Below are 25,844 nucleotides of genomic sequence, written 5' to 3'. Positions count from 1 at the left end.
TAAATTCAAAATACAGGTGGCATTTGAATATGAATATGTAATATGTCTAGCTATTCACTGTGTTTCAATTCCCATCATGGGCTACATTTTAGAAATTAATTGAGTAGCATCTAATATGGAGGAATAAGACTTCAGCAGTCCTGTGTTTCAAAGTGATAAGGTTTCCACAAACAAAGACTGAGTAAATAAAATGAACTTCTTGAACTTAGACGCCAAATGTGTGCATTGTGGCTAGATTGGCTAAAAGTGTTTTTTAACATAATGCTCAGCCAGCACATTAAAAGATAAAGGGTTATGATATACAGTGGAGACTCGCCGAGCCTTGTTTTTTTTTTAATAAGGGCTGAGCATGAACTGCTGAGATCTGTAGCCCTGCACAGTTCCACTGGGACTGGGCTGTGTATCGACCCTATACACAGGCTCTGAATACTCCCTTGGCTGAGTCTTGCTCACTTATCTTCCTCACTCCTGTACCACTCCATGCACGGTCGCATCCCGGTTTAAAGGATGTAGCAAATTATGAATTGGAAAATGAAGTAAGATCTCTCCAGCATTTTCTCCTTAACATATTCTCAACTGACCCGTGCACTGTTTGTTCAACAAAAGCTTGATTGTGTTGCAGCTCTTGTCACTGTAATGCTTGTGCAGTCATGCTATTAAGTGCAGTATTAGTAATCCCAACTGGAAAAGCTTATACCTAATGAGAATATATTAAAAACAGTGGGAAGGCTACGCATTTATGTAGTGCACCTTTGATTTAGATTGAGGTTTGCTAGATTCTTTCTGTTGTTAACAAACAACAAAATCCGAATTCTTTGAAGTATCTTTTGGTGAAGGAGGCCATAAGTAATTTAATTGATTATGCAGAGCTGTGGAAGCATTCGATTTGTGTATGCACAATGAGTTTGCACTCAGTGGATTGTGCAGTCTCCACTGAAATCTCACTGTTGGCAGTGCTGTAAGATGTTAATTTCAACCCACTTGGAAATCTATATGGACCTTCTAGGGTTTACTTTATCACTTGATAACTGCAAGAAGCTTATTTCACTACTGGGACTGACGCCTCTCTATGTTCTTGCGGCACAAATTCAGACACATGCAGCCTTTTTTGTCTGGGTTTGATTAGGCATTAGAAGACAGAACAGTCTGATACCTTCAGCGAGTTGGAACAAGATGTCTGGACCAAGTTGTAATAGCTCTTACTAAATCTCACGCCTGAACTAATATTTATTTAGTTTTACACACTCATGGGCGAGAAATTTCTCTGGGTAGGAAATGCAAGATTTATACTGAACTGCAAGATTGTGTGTTCTGAGTGAGAAAGTATCTTTGAGTAGCACAAAAGAATACAAACCAAAATACACCCTGGCAATAGACTGATATCATATAAATGTTGTATGGGACTTATGATATCATGATATAAAGGGTTCTTTAATTCCTAGTTTGGAAGACACATTACAGTAAAGGTTGTGGTTTTCTTAAGCTATGTAATCATCATCGTCATCATCATCATCATCATCATCATCATCATCATCATCGTCATCATCGTCATCAGCTTTATTTATACAGCACCCACCTCCGGGCTTTACAACCAAGCAAATAAAAATTTAATACAAACATCAAGCATTTACACAAAGAGCAAAATAATAAAGATGAATAAATAAATAAAACAAGAATGAAGTATAAAACAGTGCAAAACCAGTTAAAAGACATAGAATGACATTAAGATAATTATAGTTTAGAAAGTGTGATTAATTAAAAGCAAAACTGTAAAAACAAGGTTTGAGCTGTATCTTAAAACTGTCAGCAGAAGATGCTCGCCGAATTCGTAAAGGGAGTTTGTTCTGAGCCACAGGAGTATAACAACTGAGGGCTGCTTCGCCATACTTGTTATATTTCATTTTTTATTAGACTGTTGTACAGTAGCTGTTCTATTATTTGCCTCAGCCTGCTTTGTCATCATACCGACTTTATTGATGATTGTTTATAAAAAGTCTCTTGTGCATAAATATCTTATGAAAGCATCAATTGTCATCCAAACAGTATCATTACAATATCATTATCGAGGTATCCAGTCAAAGATATTGTGATATTTGATTTTGTCCATGTCACCCAGCCCTAATGTGATCTCTAAGCCACAGAAACAGGCAATCCCCATAACAAGAGACCCAGTTTCCTGTTTGAAATGAGCAGGACCCCAAGGTTTGTGGCAGGATCAATTATAATGTCCTCTACTTCTGGAAAAAGTTCTCTGACAAGCCACCAGCTGCACCAAATCCACCTCCACTCCCCCTAAAAAAGAAGCTGAGGACAATAAAAGTGCTGAAACTCCTAATACGTTTGTCTGTGACTCCTGCTCCTTGACCTCCCAGCTTCAGCTGGAGGTTTACTGCTCTCTACAGGACGGGTGAAAGGTGCAATGACAGCTACACTTTTAACAGAGGCGCCTGCTGAGAGGAGCATGAACACACAGGGAGCAGCAGTCTAAATGGGACGTGATAGATTTGGGAGGGCAAAGAGCACATGGGAATTTTTTTTAACCTCAGGCTCTGACTTCCACAACCTCCTCTCTCTCATTTGAGCCTTGATCTTTAGTGTGAGCCTGACTCTTTTCTCTGTTACTCTGTGCCCTAATTCCCCCTTTCATCTGTTTTGACCATCTCTCTCTCTCTCTCTCTCTCTCTCTCTCTCTCTCTCTCTCTCTCTCTCTCTCTCTCTCTCTCTCTCTCTCTCTCTCTCTCTGCCTCAGTCTCTAATTTTTAAGAGCCATTCATTTGCACTTATAGGGCAGCAATGGAAAGGTTACAGAGAGGATGAATGGGATGATTGATGGATCAATAAAACAAATTTTGAGCATTAACAGGCACTTGGAAGATTACTTAATCATAATAACACCTTCACCGTGTGAAGGACCGAGCTAGAAAGCATGATGAGTCACAGGTGGATTTTATTCATAAAAAAAAGAGAGAAACATTAAGTGAAAAGCCAAAATAACTTCAACCAACTGACCTGATGAACCTCAACAGAGCTGACAAACAATGAACAAAAGGGAGAATATATACTGGGTGATCAGACCAGTCACACACAAAGGGGATAACATAAAACACTAACACACCCTCTAATGTCAAAGAAATAAAGCACGACAGTTAATCTATAAGTCTATAACATCCTATCAATCAAAACAAAAATATCCAAATACCAAACTTGAGTCTAATGAAATACCCAAAATATCAAAACTAAATACCCCCAGTGCTCCCTGATGTGGTGGGTACTTATGGGTACTGCCAGATGGAGCGGTGTAAAGCACGCCGCCACTGGACTCTGGAGAGGTGGAAACGTGTTCTGTGGAGTGACAAATCACACTCTTCTGTCTGGGTTTGGCGAATGCCAGGAGAACATAACCTGACTGATCACAATGTGCCAACTGTAAAGTTTGGTGGAGGAGGGATGATGCTATAAGCTTGTTTTTCTGGGGTCGGACTTGGCCCCTTAGTTCCAGTGAAGGGAAATCTTAATGCTTCAGCTTATCAAGACATTTTGGACAATTCTCTGCTTCTAACTTTGTGGGAACAGTTTGGAGAAGGCCCTTTTCTGTTCCAGCATGACTGAGCCCCAGTGCACAAAACAAGCTCCATAAAGGCATGGCTGGGTGAGTTTGGTGTGGAAGAACTTGACTGGCCCGCACAGAGCCCTGACCTCAACCCCCTCCAACATCTTTGGGATCAACTAAAACGGAGATTGTGAGCCAGGCCCTCTGGTCCAACATCAGTGTCTGACCTCAATGCTCTTCTGGATGAACGGGCAAAAATTACCACAGAAACACTCCAAAATCTCATAGAAAGCCTTCCCAGGAGAATGGAAGCTGCAAATGGAGGACCAGCTCCATATTAATGCCTATGGATTTAGAATGGGATGTCATAAAAGCTCCTGTAGGTGTAATATGGAGGTGGCCCAATACTTTTGTCCATATAATGTATGCAAATGTACATTATGGGCTCTAGTTTCGCAGACCTGGCGAGGCGCGGGCGCAGCGCAGCTGTGCTGCGCCAACTGGGTGTGTCCAAGTGGATTTTGCAAGTTTGGCACGCCGTGCGCCTTGGCGCAACTACTGCGCCGTTCCTCCTACCGGCGCAAGGGAGGAGAGAAGGCGTGGTGTGGGTTTGACACAGCCGATTCACTTTAAACCAATCAAATGAGCCCCTGTCCTCGCCTTTAAAATGCGCTGCGCGAAGGCGTAGTGGTAGTCTACACATTTGACATGGATGAAGAGAGCAGCCGCATCACACACGCACTGAGGCCAGTCTTGGATGCTGCAATGTTGCTGGAGCTACCTGCCATCCATCTGTCCACCCATCCATCCATGCATCTATCCTTAAATTTGTCTTCCTGAGTCCCATGTCTTTCCATTACCTACCTGCCTCGCATCTCTTTTTTTCCAGCTCTGTCACCGTCTGTTAAAGTTATTGATTTTTACGAGCAAATATAAATTTTACTGTGGAGCCCCCATTTTTAATGAATGTTTTTAAAGGATAATCCTCGCCATATTCATATAAATAGCCTACATGTTTGTTTTGCAACTTTCGACTCCATCACATACTGATGCAACAACACACTAGAGATTAAAACAAAATCCGGTTCATGAAAGCTTTTACATTCGCTGTTCTAAACGCCCAGTGTCTGGCAAGGAACCGATGCATTTTACATTTTCTATATGTGTGGAATCAGGGTTTCCGTTAGAAAAAATTGGCACAGGACAACGTGACCGGCAGGTTTTCAATTTACCGGACAAAAGTTTGAAATTCCGGTCAAATATTATCTGAATTTATTGAGCTTAAAATTATATGCAGGCTATATAAGAATGATATCAAGACATGTCAATTTATAGCGTAATCTTTTTATTGAAAAGCAGGCTGTATCAAATAAAATTAGTGCCGTCAATTGACTCACCTGCGTAATGTCTAAAATAAATAAATAAATATTGCACAAGCCTGTGCTCTTTTAACATGAACGTTGCATACAGTTGCAAACAATTGCAACTACAATTTGCAAACAAAAAAACTGGCTCATATCATTTTAATAACGCGGCGTGCTGCCAACTTGAAATCAAATAGATGCAATAAAAACTTAATTCATCAGCTGAATTAAAATCAAAAGTCTCAAGTGTCTCTCCGCAACTTGCAATGCGCATCAGTCTTGTGACCTTGTTCTCCCCCAGGTGACTTTGCTGCACTGTTTTGATCCGGTTCTGCAGAAAAAAACCCTCTCTCTCCCTCTGGTACACCGGAGACAGGGATCACGCAGTCTATTTTTTTTTTTTAAATTATAAATAAAATTACGTGGAAATTGACTGTTTTAATAAAATTGTGAATATTTTCACCGGACATTTAAAAATTACCGGACTTTGGCAGATTTTACCAGTCATAGTCCGGTAATGAAAACCCAGAGTGGAATATTTAAATATATATGGAAGAAAAACTGTGTAGTTAACAGGGGCAGCGCCAGACACCATAACTGGAAAAAAGACATCACGGTACTGGATACATTGTTTGACTGACAGGTGATCAGGTTGGGTTTCCATTACGCTGCCAAACGGTGCCAATCTCCTTTGATCTGACATCAGTTGTGACGGCACAGTCGATATGGAGATACGTTTATGTGCTGACTGAGATTATAGCATTGAATAGTGGTTTCTGTGGGTATTTATTGCATTGTTAATGTGCCTGACATTCTGGAAACCTGCCTGTGAGGTTGTGGTGACTGTGCGCACTGCCCGCCTGTCAGCCAAACTTCCACTGCGCCAGCCACGCTGCGCCTTGCGCCGAAAGTAGACGTGGTTTCAGGAGGCGAGCTTTTGGTGCACCTCGGCGAAGACTTTTGGCACGAAACTGTCACTGCGCCAAGCTGAATCTGTCGACACCTCCCCCTGCTGCGCCGCCACTCCCATCTCGGCGCAGATCCGTCTGCGAAACTTGGAAACCATTCGCCTCGCGCGTTGCGCTGGTCGAAACTAGCTCTGCGCGGGGTGCGCCTCACTGCGCCACCCTGCGCTGCGCCGGGAAACTAGAGCCCTATGAGTGTCAGGAAAATAAGAAAACTAAAGTGTGACAATGTACGAGGGTTACCAATTTTACTGTAGCTGTGTGGCAGCAAATGCGGCCATCACACACTGCCTATGGCATCCTATGGCATCCTGCTTATCCATCCTACAGTCCAAATAAAGCGTGCAAGATTTTTTGCTGTATTTAAACAAATTAAATTCTGCACTGCAAGACTTTGTATCCACTGATTCTACACTGATAGTGATGTGCCTTTCCCTTCCTGTCAAAGTTCAGCCCGCTGTTTACCTTTCCTCTGATGACACCTGACTGTACTCCTGGGTGCCCTTGTGAATGCCACAGCATCATCCGTTAAACACCTTTTTTCCCTGAAGCTAAATGCCATTAGATTTGCAATTGCACTGCCATTAAAGAGAGAAATAAAGGTCATAGGGTACCATTGTCTGCGAGTTGCACTTCAGGCGAGGCATGGGAGCAGCATGTGTGATGCGTTCAAACATCCAGCCCAAGGCGCTGTCTTAAATCAGTTCAAAGACTGAACTGAAGAAATTCTCGAAGTAGTGAGAGAAGTTCACTGCCATTGCATTATCCAGTTTAGTTTCCCCTCTTGGCTTTTGGGGATTTTTTGGGAGTTTTCTTCTTAAAGGCAACAAGGGCTCAGGTCAGGAGGTGTCATTTTATTTTCTAAACACGTTGAGCCTCTGAGGCTGTAAACCACAGACGTCAGAGACATGGCCGGTGAGCACGTCTCATCCAGCCCTCAAGATATTTTTGAAGGAAAGGGGTAAAAAACAAACACAGTTTTAAAACAAAATCATTTTTTAATTTGCATCCAATTATTATCAACTATGTGTAACAAGTAAAATAAGAGGTTTCTATGATAAAACTATAAATGAATGATTAAGGACATATTATGATAAACTAATAAAACCTAACACTACAAATGAAGTAGAATCACCAGGCTAGTAGATGCAGTGACTGTTGCTGCATTACATTAGTTTAGTAAACATCTCATCAAAATAGCAAAAGGTTGACATGGAACGTACATTTTTTCCAGAAAGATGGAAGGAGCAGTTATTTTTCTCTGGGAAAATAGGCAAATGACAAACCTGTATCCTGTGTATTTGTTGCATTTTTCTCTTCTGCTTTTTAATCCCAACACAATAACACATAATTTTACATTATGTGTTATTTTCATGTACCAGCAAGCAATTTCTCATTGACTGGCTACAAACTGATAACATATTAGAAGGTAGTCTAATATATATCCATGTATCGACTTGAGTCATGTTGATGTTGGCAAAAAATGGGCCATCACCTAATATGAGTCTAACACCCCTGCTGCAAACGGTGATTAAGGGTTATAAATAAACTCAACCTTGAACTTCAGATAATAAAATAAACACAACTTGTTTCAAAGGGAACAAATAAACAAAAATGTTAATAATTCTATAAATTCGACACTTGCTTTTTTTGTGTTATTTTCCAGGCTGAGGATGTTGATAGATCAGTAAGGTCTCATTGCTCTGAAGCAGCATGGAGCTTCCTCTCTGTCTGATGGTGCCTGCAGCTATGCCTGATTGACTGATTTAAAACCCCTCATGCATTTACAAGGGAAAATTATGTATAATAAATTAGATGCTTTCTTGTTGGAGGAGCTATTCACATCAAAAGTAGAATAGGCGGTTTATAGATTGCAACACTTTTCTAGATTAGCAAAATGCTTCAGTGTAAGACCTGGCTTTGGATACAATAACAACTGTTTACTATAAAACACCTACCACACCATTAAATCATGCTATCAACACCTTTACTCTGTACAATCAACTAAACAAAATCTTCTTACTTAGGTATGTCAGTTGCATGGTATCCACACCATAAAATACATAAATTAACTGAATTTTCTGGATTACAGTGAAAAGAAAACTCCAGCGCTTGTGATTGGCTGTGTTGAGTAAATTACGCCGAGTTCTGGTGCAAATATTGATGTTTAATAAAGATCTGTCAGATCTAAAGGACATGGCACCTTTGTGAGACACCCACCATCGAAATGAGGTGAGGAGTAGCCCACCGGTACATAGATATCATTTAGAAATGCTATGTGGCTGACACACACACACACACACACACACACACACACACACACACACACACACAGGTACTGAGTAAATGAGAGTTCATTTATAAATGTCACAGAGGATTGAGAAAGCAAAGGAGGCCACTGAATTAATTGCCAGAGAGGCCTGTCATCTTCCTATTTTTAATATCCTGGTGAAAACAAAAGTTCATATAGTTTGAGCTTAATGTTATTTTTAGCTGCTGACGTTTGGTACACTCATGAAATGATGCAACAAAAACAAGCAAAAGATTATACCTCATTAATAACATGCAAGCTACCTTGTTGCACTGCACAGTAAAAGAAGATTAATTCAGCTTTCAAGACTGTTTTTAGTCCAGTCAGCAAGAATATTTTAGTTAAATTCACATTCTTTTTCCATTACTTGTAAGACCTTTACATGGCACCATTTAATTGCTGGCATTGTCAAATTGTAAATTACTATTTACTCGCCTAAATTAATAACATTAAATAGGACTGAACTACATTATATGTGTTTGTTTGTTTGTTTGTTTTTATATACAATATGAAGCTCTGTTGTCATTCAAAGCAAGTCAGCAACTCAACTACGAATGAGGAAACTTTTCTTTTTCAACATAAACTGTCTGGATGTGTGTGTGTGTGTGTGTGTGTGTGTGTGTGTGTGTGTGTGTGTGTGTGTGTGTGTGTGCGTGCGTGTGCGTGTACGTGTGCGTGTGCGTGTGTGTGTGTGTGAATACTGAGTCAGCCTGCAGCCAAGAAGAGGACTTGCAGTGCTGCTTTCTGGTAAGCTTTGCATTTGTTTGAGAGAGAGCATGCCTGGCTTAGTACAGGGATCAGACTATTGTGAGACTGATCCCTTGACTGGATATCTAAAGCTGCAACATCAACAGTATAAAATAGGCATAAATGAACACAGTGCGCTTTTCCTGAACACAAACAAAATCATACCACCAAAATGCAGAGGCACAATGTATTCCACCTGTTGACTATAGCAGCACAACACCATGCTGGGCGAATCCTCGTGTCACCTGAGACTTTGGTGTAAACAGCATCAATCCATGGATCCATACTGCTTAGTGTCAACAGTATAAGGTAGTGGCATTTTCCCATAGGGTAGCTAAACATTGTTGCTGACTAAGTGCATCCCTGCATGACCACAGTCTAAGCTTTTTCAAATGAATATTTGGACAATCTCAAGACTGTCCCGGCAGCATGACAGTAACTAGTTGACTCCAATGGCCGGTGCAGTCTGCAGATCTTAATCCAAAATAACGGTTCCGGGATGAGGTTGGATACATCGCTTGCAGCAAAATAGGTGTCAATTAAAAAAGGGAGCACAGTTCGATTTTGGTTTCAAAAAAGTACCCACCTAAAGGACGTCATGGCCCAGTCTCTGGTGTTCCTTGCTATTTTTGTGGCTTAGCAACACATGCACACAGACCTCTCCAATGGCACCTTTTGAAAAGATTCATATTCAACACCTTCATAAAATTACCAAGAATTTATTGGTCACATTCAAGTGAGTTAGCACCTTGAACTTGTCTGTCTTCAGTTTACTTCACTCACACCGAACACAGAACAGAGGTGGTCTGGTCACACTTTCTTGGGTAGTTTCCTATAGATGTTCAATAGAATGTCAATTGATATACGAGCTAAATATCAACAAGAGGTCAGGAGAATGTCACCAGCCATAAATTACATCTCAACAACATATTGACATATCTATTGACATTCTGTTGTATGTGTTTGCTGATTTTAACAAATTTGTAGGCCTAGATGACATTATTGCCAGTATAGTATGAAACACACAAGGGTTTGGGGCAAGATATTCCCAAGGGGTAACGTTGGGGTTATGGTTAAGTGAGGGCTTATGTTAGGCCTGTTTTAGTGATCATCAAGAGGCCAACAAATTTAACCCTTTGGCGCATAGCGGTCACTACAGTGGACAGCTGTTTAAAGTCATTTTCTCCTAAATGCAATGGTTTCTATGGTGGAATTGCATATCAGCTGTTAGAATGCTCTCTGCTGCTCCCCTCCATTGAGATTTATGCAGAGACTGTCAGTTCTTGTTGCTGAAAACATGTTAATACTAGTATCATGACATGGTAATACCAGTCCTGCATCCTTAAAGAAGTATGGAGACTCACAAATGTGTTCATGCCCTAAGAAGAGTAAAAACACATAAGAAAAAAATCTTGACTCAGGCTTTCATAATTCATGTATCAAAGAGTTAATGTCCAATCACAGTGCTGGTGGGTGCATCTCGCCAAGAACTGGTGGGATCATAACAGTGCTTTACAGACATGTTCAAATGTAATTTATGGGTTATTGATATTCTGCTGACTTCTTGTTGGTATGTAACTTAGATATAAATTGACCAAAAAATTACTGCAATTTTTTAACAACGCATGATGCAGTGGTGGCACAAAATAAGTTAAAATTACATGCCGGCACCACAAAAACAATAATAGTGCAGTGCAAGTCAATTCGGACAAATGACGTGACACCACCACGGGTTAAAATTACACACCACCACCAACGAACATTAGCAAGCTAACAAAATTAGGTTTAGGCACCAAAACTACTTGGATTAAGGAAACATCATGGTTGAAGTTACCTGGCGAACGCTACCATGGGAAACAACATGATCATCTAAATGGTCTAAATGTTTGACCAACAGTTTGTATTTTAAGTAAGTTATGCATAGTGAGAGAGAAAATTGGGTTAAAAAGTTTTCTGGAAAAAAAATATAAATTTTTATTAATGTGTCTATAGTCAGTAAGTAATTATAACAGCTTAATATCTTGTGACAAGCACTTCCACACACTAACCCTAAAGGAAGATAAGGCTGAGGGAACATACGCTCAAATTTAGATGGGATTTAATTTCTTAGGAACAGAGAGAACATTGGGCTGAGGAAACATCGGGCTGTGGGAACGCCGTGCTGACCCCATTTGAGGCCACATGAATGTTTTCATCCTCTAACTAAAATAACAAGACACTTGCTCCTTCTTTTATCCAGTCTGTGGAGATAAAGTGTCTGTAGCTCCTTCAGAAAATTGGAAGAGTGACCAGACTATACTGACAAACAACTGCAAGGGCTGACACCTTGGCCTGCATCTATTTCACTTCAAGTATATTGTATTTTTCTCCCTTGAAATGGTATGTAGATACCACTGTACAGCAACTTGCCTGAAATTGCCTTAAACATCTAAGGAAGCAGCCATTTTCAAGATTACATTCTGCTTTTCTTAACTTATCAGACAGTTCACAGAGAAAAAAAAGGAAGAAAAGATAGGAGTGATGGGATATAACAACAAAGGCTCCAGGCCAATTTTCAAAACAAGTTGAATTTATGTGGTAGGTACCTCAGCCAACTAGGCCACCAGGACAGTATAAAAGTTACCTTTGAAAGTGATCTTATATCATCACAGATTTGCATCGCTCTTTTATCAATCTGCCAGTTTAGAATTCAAATGCTGAATTTAAGCTTAAAATAAACCTATAAAGATTTGGTAGGGAAGTAGGTTGTATTTCCAAACTGAGATATCGCTTCCATGACAGCAATATCAATGCACTTGACATACAGAAGACCTAAAATAAACTTTAACAGCATTTCCATTGTTCAAAGTCCCACTGTCTGCCTTCTCTTTTTGTCCTCGCCCTACAGTAGTTCATTTGTGAGTTCAATTTACTGCCTGTCTGCAAAAAGCCAAACCTTGAACTGTAAAGATAAAGGAACAAATCTGATCTCCTTTTGCTGTCCCAACTGGGTGTGTAAAACACTGGTACTTGTAAAGTGAAACACTCTCAGCTGCCACAGTTTTGAAGCCATTCCCTAGCCAAGTGTCAATCCCTCATGACTCCACACAGGTGTAGCTGTTAGCAGTTTATATCTGCAGTATCAGTCACATTTCTGCAGTATCAATCAAATTAGCACTCAATGGGGACTAAACCCCGGGGTCCCAGGAAACGTGTGACTAATGGTGCATTCATGAGCATATCCGATGTACTTTTCTCTGAGCTGGCACACGACACGTCACATGACTCGTGCCTGTTCATGGGCTTTTTAGTTTTAAGTAAAAGCAAACATGAGGGTTATGGTAATGGAGTATCTATTTTATGCTACATTTGGCTGCTGGTTTATTTAAAACTCAGCTACAGAGCTGTCCGTATAAGATTTCTGCATGGCAAGGATGAAAGCATACACGTAAGGTGATTCACCATCCATCATGTCAGATCTTGGTTGCACACAGATTTAAGAAGGATATTACCATTTTTGTAAATACAAAGTTGTATTGAGCATATAGATATTACTTATTTAGTTTGGGCTGAGGTGGATCATATTCATTTCTAATGGTTTCTTCAAGTGTCAGTAGTTTCAAAACTATGACTCCTTTGGACAAGCTTTGGCACTAGTGATGATGCACAAAATCCTGAACATCAATCAAAAACCCCATAGGCTACTGTATCAGGCATCAGGATTGCACTGTGTGAACATTTACCACAGCCCTACAAACCTGAATTTCTCAAATTAAATTCTATACTTATTTAGATCATTGTGGTTGACTGTTGATTTTATTCAAGATGAGGCTGAATGAATGAGAATGAGGTTTCTACCTCTACTTACTTCATTTCTTTTAACAGGGAAGAGTAGCATCTCTGAAAAAAAAAAAAAAAATCACATCAATAATAAAAGCCCTCAATATGTATATGTATAAAGTTAACCTGAGAAATCCAGCTCGATATGCTTTCTATATGATTAAATACTTGAACTGTACAGTCCAGAAGTTTAATGAGGTGCTTTTGGTTATTATTTTGGATTGTTCGTACATTAGTAATTATTTGTGCCGAAGCTTGGTTTAAAATGACTGTCATATCTGTCAAAATTTAATCAACAAGGCCAATCTTAGCCTGATTATCTGTTAAATAGTGCACAAAGAATCCATTTTAGGATTTGTACCTTCAGACACAATGTCAGCAAAATCTGAGGTGTCAAAACCTGCTTTTTCAGGTGAACTGACATGGAATGGAGAGTTGTTCAAGTGCTGTTTCATGGTGGGAAAGTCATATATCCCGATAAAACTAACAACAGTTTAATGCACAATAACAGCAGGTAGCTGCTTGTTTCTCAGTTTCTCCATATGTTCACTGATAGTCGTCTGCTGATTTGCTGGTCACTAACCAATGCACCAAAGATACAACCAGGTCTTGTGTTTGTTTAACTGATAGATAATACTGCTTAAAAAGAAACATAAGCACTACCAATGTCAAAGTGCTCTAAGCAAATAACACAACTCTCCAAATCATGTCTATTATCAATTACAACAGGATGTAAGAAGTGAGCACTGTGAACTTAGGTGCAGAACACAAACACAGTATGAAGAGTATAGGCTTTTGAAGTTTACTAGTTCCCATCAACTCCTGATTATCCCTTGACATTTGATTGAGTCCAACACCCTCCAGGGACCATCATGGTCAGAAAACAGCAGGACTTCAAAAGAGGCGAAGGTCGTGCTGTTCGCATGCACATCCTTAACCAGCTACTAGTGCCCCAAAGAATCAAGAAAGCAGCTTCATACTGATTTTGATGTTTGTGAGGAAGAAAAAGAAGAAGAGAGTCACAGATATCAAGTGTTGAATCTGCAGATGTGTCATAGTAGTCTGTGTGTAATTTCGATCATGTTGTTACCCATGCATAAAGGTGACAGCACAGCATTTGAAAAAGCACAGGAAGAAATGAAAAATGATTCGCTTGAAAAATGTAGCTGCAGTCTCTCGAGCTCTTCACAGATCACATAATTCACAGACCAAATGTACAGCACAGTGCAGCTTTTTCTGAGTGCCTATGTGTGTGATTGCACACGTGTGCATGTGTTTTATTTGTGTTACATAGATTTAATTCATATTTTAAATCACAATTGCAAAACCAAGAAAATGGGGCTGCAGCAAAGGATAATAGATTCAATTTGATTAGTGGCCTCCACAATGTGCTGAAACATTTGATAGGCATAAACACAATTAACCCTGTGCTATCCATACTGTGCACTTCATTATGCAGTAATTGAGGATCAGACCAAGAGAGCCTTTTCCATGGAGTGTTTAATTAATCTCTATAGCAAAAAAAAAAAAAAAGATTAAGCCACAAAGCTGAGATTTATTACAGTTTTATCATTGTATGATTAGAGTATAGCATGAGTGCACCATCACAAGACAATAAGACAAAGTCATTCAGCGTTTATAAGCATTGCCTTTCGTGCTTCAACATTGGATCCATGTGTATCAGAATGCTTTCAGATGGCAGTAGTTGTGATCAATTAATATTCAAAGAGTAATGTTTTGCCCACAAATGCATCATTGTCCACATGCAATCATTTTGGTAAAGTCTCTACAGACTCATTGTCCTTGTAAGTGCTCTGGGGTGTAGACAAAAGCAATATGCCAATCATCAATTCCACATTAGCACCGTGATGTCAAGAACATATTTGAGTGGATGCATTCATACTCGTATACGCCATCTGGTACATTGCATTGAAGAAGAATGAAACAATACTGAGGGAATCAGAAGACTGAGCTCCTCACCGGTTCATCTAATGGCATTACACAAAACATGAAGCTAATACACCTACTCAGAGTTAATAAAAGCCAAGAGAATAAAGCTATTATCAAAGACTAATCATAATATTGTCAGACATCCAAGAGCCAGCTAGCATGCCTCCAATATCGTGGCTCATAGCTCATCTGCAAAAGACACTTAAGCGATTAGTATCATCACATGGCATTCTGATAGAATTCCAAGCACATAAAAGATTGATTCACCTCATGTCTTAATGTATATGGTAATAGCATAGTAAATGGGATGCAGCAGTGGGCATACAAAGCGGTAGTGTCACTCTGCAATAAGGTGCATCAAAGTCTGAGATGTGTGATTCATGTCTGTTTGATTAAAGCGTGCACAGAAATCTGCATAAGACTATTTAATACAGTCAGCCAAATTGCTATGGGGCACAACCTTCCCCATCACTGTTGGGAGGGCATATCATCAGGGAGACAGTTAACATTTTGCCATAAACAGACCAACAGGGTAAAATCAAAGCGGTAATGTTCTAATTGTGTCCATTAGACTACACATAGCTCCTAAGTGAGCTTACAGGTAAAAATTCATTGTACAGTATGCTGTGCTGTATGCTATGTGTGCTACAGAAATAAACAAGTTATTATGGAACAAAAAACCGGGCCAAATTGTATCCAGTTAAATGAAGCACATTCACTGCTGTTACTGCATACAGTTTGTCTGATGGCAAATTACTTTGTTAAAGTCCTAGAGGTTGTTTTTATTTGTTTATTTATTTTTTTATTTTTTACAGATTATTTTTGGGGCATTTCTGCTCATTAGACAGTCACAGTGGAGAGAGACAGGAAGTACAGGGTAGGGAGAGGGACTGACATGCAGAAAAGGCCGCTGTGGCGTAGCTTCAGTATTATAGTGCATGCTCTACATGATGAGCCACAGGGACACCCATGCAAGAGGTTATTTCTAAGTAATTAAATGATTTTGCCCTTACCCCTGACTTTAATTAAGAAAAATCAATATATCTGTATCCCCATATATCTCTGTCTATATATATGGTCTACTGCACCTTGCACTTCGGGGCTTGCATTGCTATGAAAAATGTTAATGTTACTCCATGTCAAAATTTTATAAAGCAGCTCTCAGGGAAGGTGTTACATTTTAAAAGGATTCTCTGACATTTTCTCCATTGTTCTTGAGCGACCCTGGAGCTCAAGTGTAAATGTGGATGCCACAGCTAAATTCTATTCCATTTTTGTTCTTTTTTTGTGCAATCCCCAGAGCTGACAAAAGTTTCTGGGCTTGAACTTGAAGAAATAAGAGACACCAAATAACCCAGCAATACACAGTTGCTGAAATAAAATGATCAAATAGTATGTTAGTAACCATGTAAATGTGTCATTAACATACCGCAGTTATGATTAAGTCTTGGCTCATGTTTCTTTTTCTGTAACTGTTTAGTTTGAACAGTTTTAGCTTTGTAGCTAAAAAACCCACCCTGTGCAAGAACATCAGCACAGACATACTGATACGCCTCCCCCAAAATTGGTTCAAATGGACTTGAAATGGACTCATTTGGCTCTCTGTGACCGCCCAAGCATATGCCTGTCTCCGTAAGATGGCTGGAGGGGATCTTTAAGTCTGCCTCCCAGTCGGCTTATAACAATAAAAGTGGGCACTGCCTTCCCACAACTTTGAAAAAGACACTGGAAGAAGGAAGCTGTAATGAGAAGACTGACAGATGGGGTAATCCATCCTGGTTGTTCAAACGAAAAAAGGTTAATAGCTTAAGTGTTTGGAGCTCTTAACAGGAGAAAAACCGACCTGCCACAAACTGTCTGGGGCAGCCCAGTGACTAACTTAATTTCCTGGCCGCCGATCAGGACAGCATTGGATCACCTTGCCTTTATGTAAGCCAAGAGAGCAGCAAACGTCTGGAGTCAGTGGGAGGTCATGACATGATTAGACCCCTCCTTTTGGAGCCAGCCTTCATTTTCCACCTCTTTATAGATCTTCTCATTCCATCCAGTTATTGTTTTAAATCAGATAGGAATTACCTGCCTGTGATATTCATGCTCTCTTGGCCTGCCATCAGGGACTGTGCAGAAAACTCTTCAAAGAGCCTGCCTGTAGTCGTCAGAATGTCTTTCCAGACAGATAGTCAGGGAGACTGGTGATGTAGAAGGGCTTTGAGAGAACTGTAATGTCCCACTAGTCTCATAACCTTTTAGTACTTAAACTGAAGGGAGACAGTAGCACTGTGGAAAACAGATATTTGATTCTTAATTATAATTGGATCTCCCTTGTCATCTACAGCTCCTCTCTTCACACAGGGGGCTATTATCTCTTTCTTATCATATTTCACCATAACCAAGGACATTCACTTTGTCTTTCTGTCTCCCTCCCTGTCATATCTATCATCTTTACCTTGACAACTTTAACAAAAACAAAGTCATCCTCTTTCTACCTTTATCTCCCTATTCTATATATATATATATATATATATATATATATATATATATATATTTGTTTTGTGGACCCATTTGTCTGTTCTTGTGCATAAATCTATGCCTGTTGGTGTTTATATGTTCAACCCAAGGGTTATCAGTCTCCAAAATTCCCCTGTGTTCTGTTAACTAAAACATCTGTGATGACACAGCATATTTGTAACACCATGTCAAGACAGCAAGTGTTTCTATGACTCAACGATAACAAGTCTTTCTGTTGGCAGTGCAAGGGCATGAGCAAAGACAAAGCCGAGCAGTTGGCTGGAGGAATAAACTTAATAATAAATGGTAGCACATCCCATAACCTAAATATCAACATACTGGTAGAAGATTTAAGTCTTTTGCAGTTCTTGGCCCTGGTGTGCTATGAATTTATTTGGTTTAAATTTAACCAAAACAGTTCCACGCATGATCAGACATTCATGAGAACATTTTAACTGGGTTAATAGATGGGACTGTTTCTGGCATATCTAGCACTGAGGGGTATATTTGAAATAAATAAACAGTCTGAGCTCGTCAGAGCAATAGCCCTCCTCTCTGTTAGATAGTGTTGTGCCTAATAGGATTATGCAAGAAGAGGCTGTGATGTGATGGAGAGGAGGGGGGACTTCCATGATTTACAAGCCTGACAGGAACAATTAGGAGGGCATGCTCAGTGGGCTATTACTCAACACAGACTAAATGAAAAGCTAGCCTTTCATTTACAGAAATGTGGCCAAAAGGGGAACAAGTGGAGGTCTGGCTGAAAAGGGATACTCCTCGTTTGCAACTGAGGAGACTACTAACACCTGAAGAGGGCTCCACATTTATCTTGGTCATGATGCAAACTGACCACTTTTGTTCTCTCCATGTCATTCAAATGACTCATGACATTTGACAAAGTACAACCATATGGTGGAAAGATGTGTATAAAACATATTGTGGGCACCACCATAAATTACTATAGGAGGCTGCAAATTGTGTTAGCTGTTCATTCTTATCTGAAAGTATGTGGCCTAACTGCAATGTAGTGCAAGCACATAAGACAAAATGGTGTGATATACTGTGATGATATATGACCAACTGTGTACTGTGCTGTCCCTTGCCGCGAGACACTGTGATATCAGTACAGTATTGAAAAGAGGACAGAAACCCTTCCGCTGAGGCTAAACCTCCTGAATGAAAAGCCTTGGCTTGGTGTAATGGATGAATGATAAAATGAGATGATGGAAATCCATACTAGGACTATAGATTGTTCATTATTTCGAGGGGATCCTATAGCAGCACCTATTATCGGCCCTTCCGACACAAAATATTCTTTCACTGTATACTTCGATTTGAGCGGGTGCAGGGAGATGAAACTCCACAAACAGGACAGCACAGCAAGAGGCAATTACAGCAGCTGCAGGATTTCTAGGCTGGCCTAATGGGTCACGTGAGAAAGCAGCAACGAGGGACTTCCAGCAGCTCCAGTCCTCACATCTGCTGAATAAATGAAGAGATCTCTCCAAAAAGCACAATCTTTGTTGAGTATACGATTGATCAGAGAGGGGAGGATGTGTGTGTATGTGCGTGTTTCTGTGTGTTGTGCAGTTGAATAGCGTGAGTAGCATACAGATCAGTCAGGCAATTTCTATATACCAAGTATGTACACAGAGGTGGCAATACTAATTACGGATCTGTGTACAAATTCATCTACTGTGAGTTATCAGCAACGAGAGGAGGCATGACGATTGCTGTTGTTGTTTATCAGATTAATGAAAACATTAAAGGGAAGTGTATGCCTTCATAAGCTCGTTCATCTCCTCTCGCTATCTTGCTTTATATTGGTTGACAGAACACATAATAGGAAATGAGCATGATCTACATTTACATGCACATGCATGGGATGCCAAGAAGGGCTCCTTTATCAAGAGCGATGTCGTCATGTTGTGTACTGTATCTCTCCCATCCAACCTCTCCAGCCCTCCTGTCCCTTGGTGTCATACATATTCCATAATTTTTGGCAGAGTATCACTTATCATAATTTAAAATGCAAATAAACACTGCCGAGGTTGCCATGAGTAGAGAAAAAAATTAGTTTTTTGTGCTCTCAGAGACACGAGTCATCAAATGGGGTGAGACATGACTCTGATTTTCAGTTGCTCACAGTTCAACATCATTTTCCTTCTTTAGAAAACTCATCAGTTGTTGGTCTTCATTAAAATACAAAGCAAATCTCTGCACTGCATTTAAACAAGGAACTACTGCATACTATTAGTATTATTTTTATGTCAATGATTTAACATACTTTTAATGCCAGAATAAGCACTGTATTTTATCTATCTGTCTATCTATCTATCTATCTATCTATCTATCTACCATAATCTGCATGGGAAGATGATTTTTAAAACATTCATGTGCAATCATTACCATTGTTTCTAGGCAACCAGGGTTCCCCAAGACCAAAGCAGTGTTTTGCTAAAAGAGAGCGGGACCAATTGGCTGGAAACTATCTGGCTCAGTGTACATTATGATCATTTCCGCAGATTAAAAACATGTTTTTCACAAAGATCACGACCATTGTTCAAAAAGAATGCCATTGGGTATGACATAGTCAGAAAAATGCTTTCATATTAACTAAAAGATTTTTTATTTTAACAAAAACAGATTAAAATCCACCATCATTTTACTCACTTGTGTTACAGATATCAATGAGAATGCACTAGCACAAAGTTTTTGTTAAGTATGTTTTGTTTGCATCACTATAGATTTACTGTAGCATACAAATCAACTTTTTTTTTTTTTTTCCTGAAAGTTGTCCAACAAAATATATTCCTATGTCTTTCCTATCTTCAGTGTTAGATGCTGTCACCTCCTTGAGTCTGGAGAGTGACACTTAAGTCACTTTGGCATCACTTTGGCATCTGCACTGTAATTCTACAACCCACAATCTGCCTGCTGCTTGAATACAGAAATCCCGACAGAAAGACATCACTGCTGGGAACAAATACAGCAATCTACCACAATACATCTCCAAAACACTCGGGCTAACATTGGTATGCGGGCTAAAACTCCTGGGTTTGTTTCGTTGTTAGACCAAAGCTCAGCTGAAGCACCTTTTGGCAAAACTCTAATCCACAATACTGGTCCTTTTCAAAACGGATTTCTCACCCACTGAGAAAACAAAACCTTTAACCTCTGAAAAAGGGTTGTAGTATTACACTTTTTAGTTTATGGATTTAGAAAATACAAGAAAACGATTTCGTGTTTTGATATTCAAATAGAAAGTTATGTGGCAACTTCAGTGCATCTGTTTTGCTTTTTGAATGACGCAACGATGTATTTCGTTGCGTCATTCTAAAATTATCTATATATTTCCTACTACAGAAATATATATACATAATTGTACATGTACATCCCTGTATACAGAAGCAGAGGGAAGAGGCAGAGGCTGGAAAAAAAACATTACTTTTATGGTTACATAATTGGAAACCTCCTGCTCCTCAAGCTGGAATAACCAATTTGCCTGTGACCTATGTCACACAGCTATAATTACCTCCATCCAATTAGAGGTAGATCTTCAGCTCAACCTACAGCCTACACCCCGAATATCCTGTGCCTGGAATATTCCCTTTTTATTTCAGATCACTTTTTTTTTTTTTTTAACACCAAGAATGTGCCTTCCATCAAAATCATGGACTCTGTCCTGAAAAAAATCTCAACTATTGATTCACACAAAATGCTGAATTTGGTAGGGATTCTGCTGAGTCACAGCAGCTGGAGGAAAAATGGCCGCAAAATATTTGTGTGTGCATGTGTGCTTGTGCCCAAACATGTAAGTATGGCTGTGTAGGGGTGTGTGTGTGTGTGTGTGTGTGTGTGTGTGTGTGTGTGTGTGTGTGTGTGTGAGTGTGTGGGTGGGTAGGTGGGTGTGCTTGCAAAAGGTGTGAAGCCAAATAAAGATCCAGTATGCCTTTCCAATTATATTTTCTTTTACTGTTCTTTGGACGTTTCAGGCAAGATACCTTTCCTCAGTGTGCCTGTGGCCAGCCTGATGAACGTAGCACACACACATACACACACACACACATGAAACTGCTATATTTTGATAAAAAGGAAGTCAAGGGGCATTAGATTCTGCGCTGTAAAAATCTATCAATACAATGTATGTCCAGACTGCAGAGGGATCACCACCGGGTGTTCAAGAGCATAGCATGTAAAACCAGTGATTTCAAAGATGAGTAAGCACTTCCATTATTGCCTCTGACAGATCTGACAGCTTCTCTCCAGTAATACTGAGCTGCAGCCTCATCTCAAGGGTGTATAAATTGAGACAGATTATTTGGGGAGTGATTCGATGCTGTCATCATTAAGTCTTCAATACAATCTGCTCCTTTCAGACCGTCTGTTTTGACAGAGGTTCTGTGAGACAAAGTCTGAAAACTACTCTGGTGAATGTGACCACCTCGGCAGCTTTTCCAAGCAAAATCAACATTCCAACATATGTGGCACAGGGACACTATGTCCTGACTAAGTATATATGTCGACTGACGAGACTGCAAATGTATAAAGGAGGAGAATTGAGAACAGGAAGAAATAGGGAGTCGGTGAGGAAAACGGTGGGGGTAGGGAGTTTCACACTGTTGAAGAAAACATAATGGTTTCAACCCTAGAGCAGCTGATATATTCATGCACCACCGTGATTAGAATTTCTATTCTGCTGCTGCAGTCCTAACTGCAAAGTTTTATATACTGGGTAATGTGTGTCTGCAGATGTGTGCATGCATGCGGGTGTGGATGTGTTTGTGTTTGTGTTTGTGTAAGCGTAATGCTGACCTTAACTGGACAATTAGCTTAATGGCCCAGCAAGCTACAGGTGGTCACGCATTATATTAAACATCTGTACAATCCAGGCTGCCACATGCTGAACTGTGTATTATTATTGCTGCAGAGAAGCATCATTTGGATGTTTTTTTGTCTCAATTCAGACACCGGATGATCAGATGACGATATACATGCAGAGTGTTCTGTCAGGATTCATATAAGCACTATGATTTTTGAGCACCAGTTACCTGACAGAGGGTGCCATCACCTCACACTCCATTGATTTCTGTTTTCCATCTCGCAAGAGACATTGGAGAAGGTAAGAACGCTTCCCTCGGAATGTAATTTGCCTCTAAGGTAATTGGTGCTCTATGCAGGTGAGTGGTAGAACAGTAATGGCCATTTGTAGCAAGAGCTTGAGGGGCTTTTTCAAACAGAAGATCAATGAGCTTCCCTGAATTCCTCTATAGTACATAAGCAGCCAGCCGCAGCTCATATGGTTCAGTAGCCGGCAGATTCAGCAAAACCCAGCATTTACACAAAAAACATAGCACCGCCTTAGGTCAATCAATGCAATTGTAAAAATACCTAAATGGAGCAATAAGTCTTAAATTTGGGTTGGGGTTTCGCAATCTTGCTTTCATGACAGTCTGATGAGATATTGTTTGTGATATACAGACAATAAACGCAAACAGAATGGATCAATGACGTGTCAATCCCTGAAATTTCGCCAGAATCCAATCACTGTTGTCCAAGAAGTACACAACAGATGGATAGACTGACAGACCAGGGCGGATCCATATTATCTTTAACAATTTCATCATTGATTGTTATTTCTACTAAAACGTGAAAAATCATGCAGGGGCACTAAACATACTGTGTAATAATGTTCTGCTTCTGTGACTAACAAAGCAGGCACCAGTCACAAACCAAGGAGCTGATACTTTGCTGTGTAAAACAAATGTTTCCTCAGGGACTATTTTCCAGTTGAGAGACAGTATCAATCCGCCTGATTTCATGCCATCAAAATACAACCATGCTGCTGCATTCAGAAAAACGGATGTGGATAACTGTGGATAAATTACGGTGAAGGAATATTGGTATGAAGAAAGTTTGAAATCTCTGAATGTTCATTTTCATATCATGGTGAAATGAATGGAAACCAGTGCCTGGATAAAAGGTGTTTGGGGAAAAGATTAGCAGGTAATATTCTATTTTGTAGCTCTTACTCAAAATCGCTGGTATGGTCCTTTACGATAAACTAAGATGTGTCTCAAAGCTTTTTATGATTTAAAGATTTCATATATAAAATAAAATTACTTTGGAGGACTCAGAATGAGATTTGTAGAATACAAGTTACACAATACAAAGGGCAGAGTTGCTACATACTGCTCAGCAAACGAATCCATGGCCTTGAGTAACACAGCAGAATAGGTTTAAGAAAACTTCAAAACTGATAAAACCAGTTTTGAAGTTTTGAACGGCTGATAAAATAACAAAAATGACTAATAAATGACTGCTAAAGGCTAATCTGGGCCGCGTTTGGATAAACAGCTGCGTCATTGGCAGAGCAGTCTGTCAACAGGACATGTGATTGGACTGTACTTCAGCGGAGAGCAAATGCCCCTGCCTCCAGGGTCCAGGATTTTTTTTTTTTTTAGACCGTCTGTTTCAGAGTTTTGGACCGGAGCTATGAGACAACGCTGCCATAAATCACGCAAACTCGCAACTGTGTGGGTAGATCTTTGAAAAGTGGGTGTTATAAACTCAGCTCTGAAATTCAACTTAAATTTCAACATTTCAAAACTGGTTTCTCCAACATGTGCACACCAGTCTTCAGATCACCATTTACAAGGCTTCAAACCTGGAGAACAAGCTAATGCATTGAGAAAAGAGAGACAAATTTTAAACTCTGAAAATGTGTTGGAGAATCACTGTGAACTATGACATCATATTCATCCTATGCTGGCCTGACCTACAGTAGTAGTAAAGACATGAACTTTAAGAACAATGTGCAAATAATGGGATATTGTACTTCTCAGTAATAATGTTACATAAATCAAATGCCTCAAAGTCACTATGTCAAGGGTTAAACCTTTGATATTACAGCAGCGCAGACTGTATGCCTCATTCCCTAAATGGCAAATGGAGGTAGTTGCCACCAAGATAGCATATGAACTCAAATGGAAATGCTGATGAGTAACTGTGATTTAATTTGGATAAGTAGGGATGACATCTTCACGCATGAGGAAACTTCAAAGCCATATTCTGTGAGTCACAAGTCAATGATGGCCCACTGAGTGTCGTGTCCATGAGCCTTATATTAGCAGAGCGATATTAGAATTCCAACTATTATACCACACTGGGTATCGCTGCTCATCTCTTACAGACCAGCGCACAGTAAGATACATCTCACTGTGCATAACCTTTTGATAATCAGGTATAGGGTCTTCTGGGCTACTTAACGACCTACTTTGTTTTTGGGCAAGATAAAACTGCACTCAAACTGGTGTGATATGAGGTTGTGCAAGAAAACAAGACCCGATTGGTTACAACGTCAACATCCTATAGTCTGAAGTAGAGTGTGAAAAGAAATGGGGAATGTGCACAGCCAACATCACAGGAGCTCAGAGATCATCTTCTTTTTTTTTCTTCTTTTTCCAATTTGAAATGTGCTGTCAACCAGAGCCTGCAGTTGCTGTTGACACAGACTGTGGAGCAAACAAAATCCCGGCCATTATGTATTTAGTAATGGAGGGAAGTACAGTTTCCCACAAGAGACCATTACTGTTACTCTCCAGCCCTGTCAGCACTACGGCATGGACTTAGCAATAATTTGACAATTTCAATATAAAGACCCTTATAGGTTTAATGGGCAAATACGCTGTGGCTGCGATGCAATATGACTGAAGAAGTCACGATCATCGAAGAGTCTGTGGGTGGGATGTTGGGCTGCCAGGCTCTATTTCTTCTCTGTTTCCAAGCTTTGTTGCCCAGATTGTGATTGGAGCCCAGTGTTTAAAAATGCCATGCCTCACTTCAGTTTGTTTTTTTGAGCATATCAGTTCTGGGGATGTATACATAAATTCTGGAAGGGTAGCATGGTCGTGGAAACTCAAAGAACAACTTGCTCAAAGGAAATTACCCTTCATATCCCTTCAGAATACAGGACCATTTTATTCCTATGTTCACAGAAAAATAACAAGTAAAAAAAATCAATAAGAGTAAAACAAAGCAGCAGGAAACATCAAGGGCCCTGTTTTTGTGACCGCATATTGTGGAAGCTTTGCACTGGCAAAGTGATATTTTCATTGCATACACATCATTTTATCCCTCACCAGCACCCTGTGCCTGTTTGGCATTTTTGTGATTCAGTGTGAAGTTAATTGTGCCAAAAGGGGGGGAGAGGCACAGTAGGGTGTGTGGCAGTGATTAAGCAGTGTGTGCAATTTTGGTGTCAAGGATCTCCAGAATTTGCGCGTGCGTTGCTCGTCTGCTCCAACCAGATCAAAGGCACATGGTACCTTAGAACTATTTTCGGGCTTTACCATGTGATGTGCACATGAGTGCATCCTATTCAAAAGCTTACCAAAGCTTTTTATGGGTAACACATTGGCCAGTTTGTATATGACATGGATCGCTCTTAGAAAAAAGTAAGATATAACATTTTTCATTCTGACATACTCATGTTGCTGGGTGAATGATTGGCATCAAACATACCAGAATGATGAATCAGTATACCATTCCACATGGAGTGGGGATTGTGGAGGCAGCTGCATCCTCTATAGATGTCAGGGACTTGCTGGTCAATGCCCCCACTGTAGCCA

Source organism: Myripristis murdjan, chromosome 15 (assembly GCF_902150065.1).
Source record: "Myripristis murdjan chromosome 15, fMyrMur1.1, whole genome shotgun sequence".
In the NCBI taxonomy this organism is placed as follows: domain Eukaryota; kingdom Metazoa; phylum Chordata; class Actinopteri; order Holocentriformes; family Holocentridae; genus Myripristis; species Myripristis murdjan.
The sequence above is the reverse complement of the archived record's forward strand: the minus strand, read 5'-3'. Positions refer to the sequence as shown.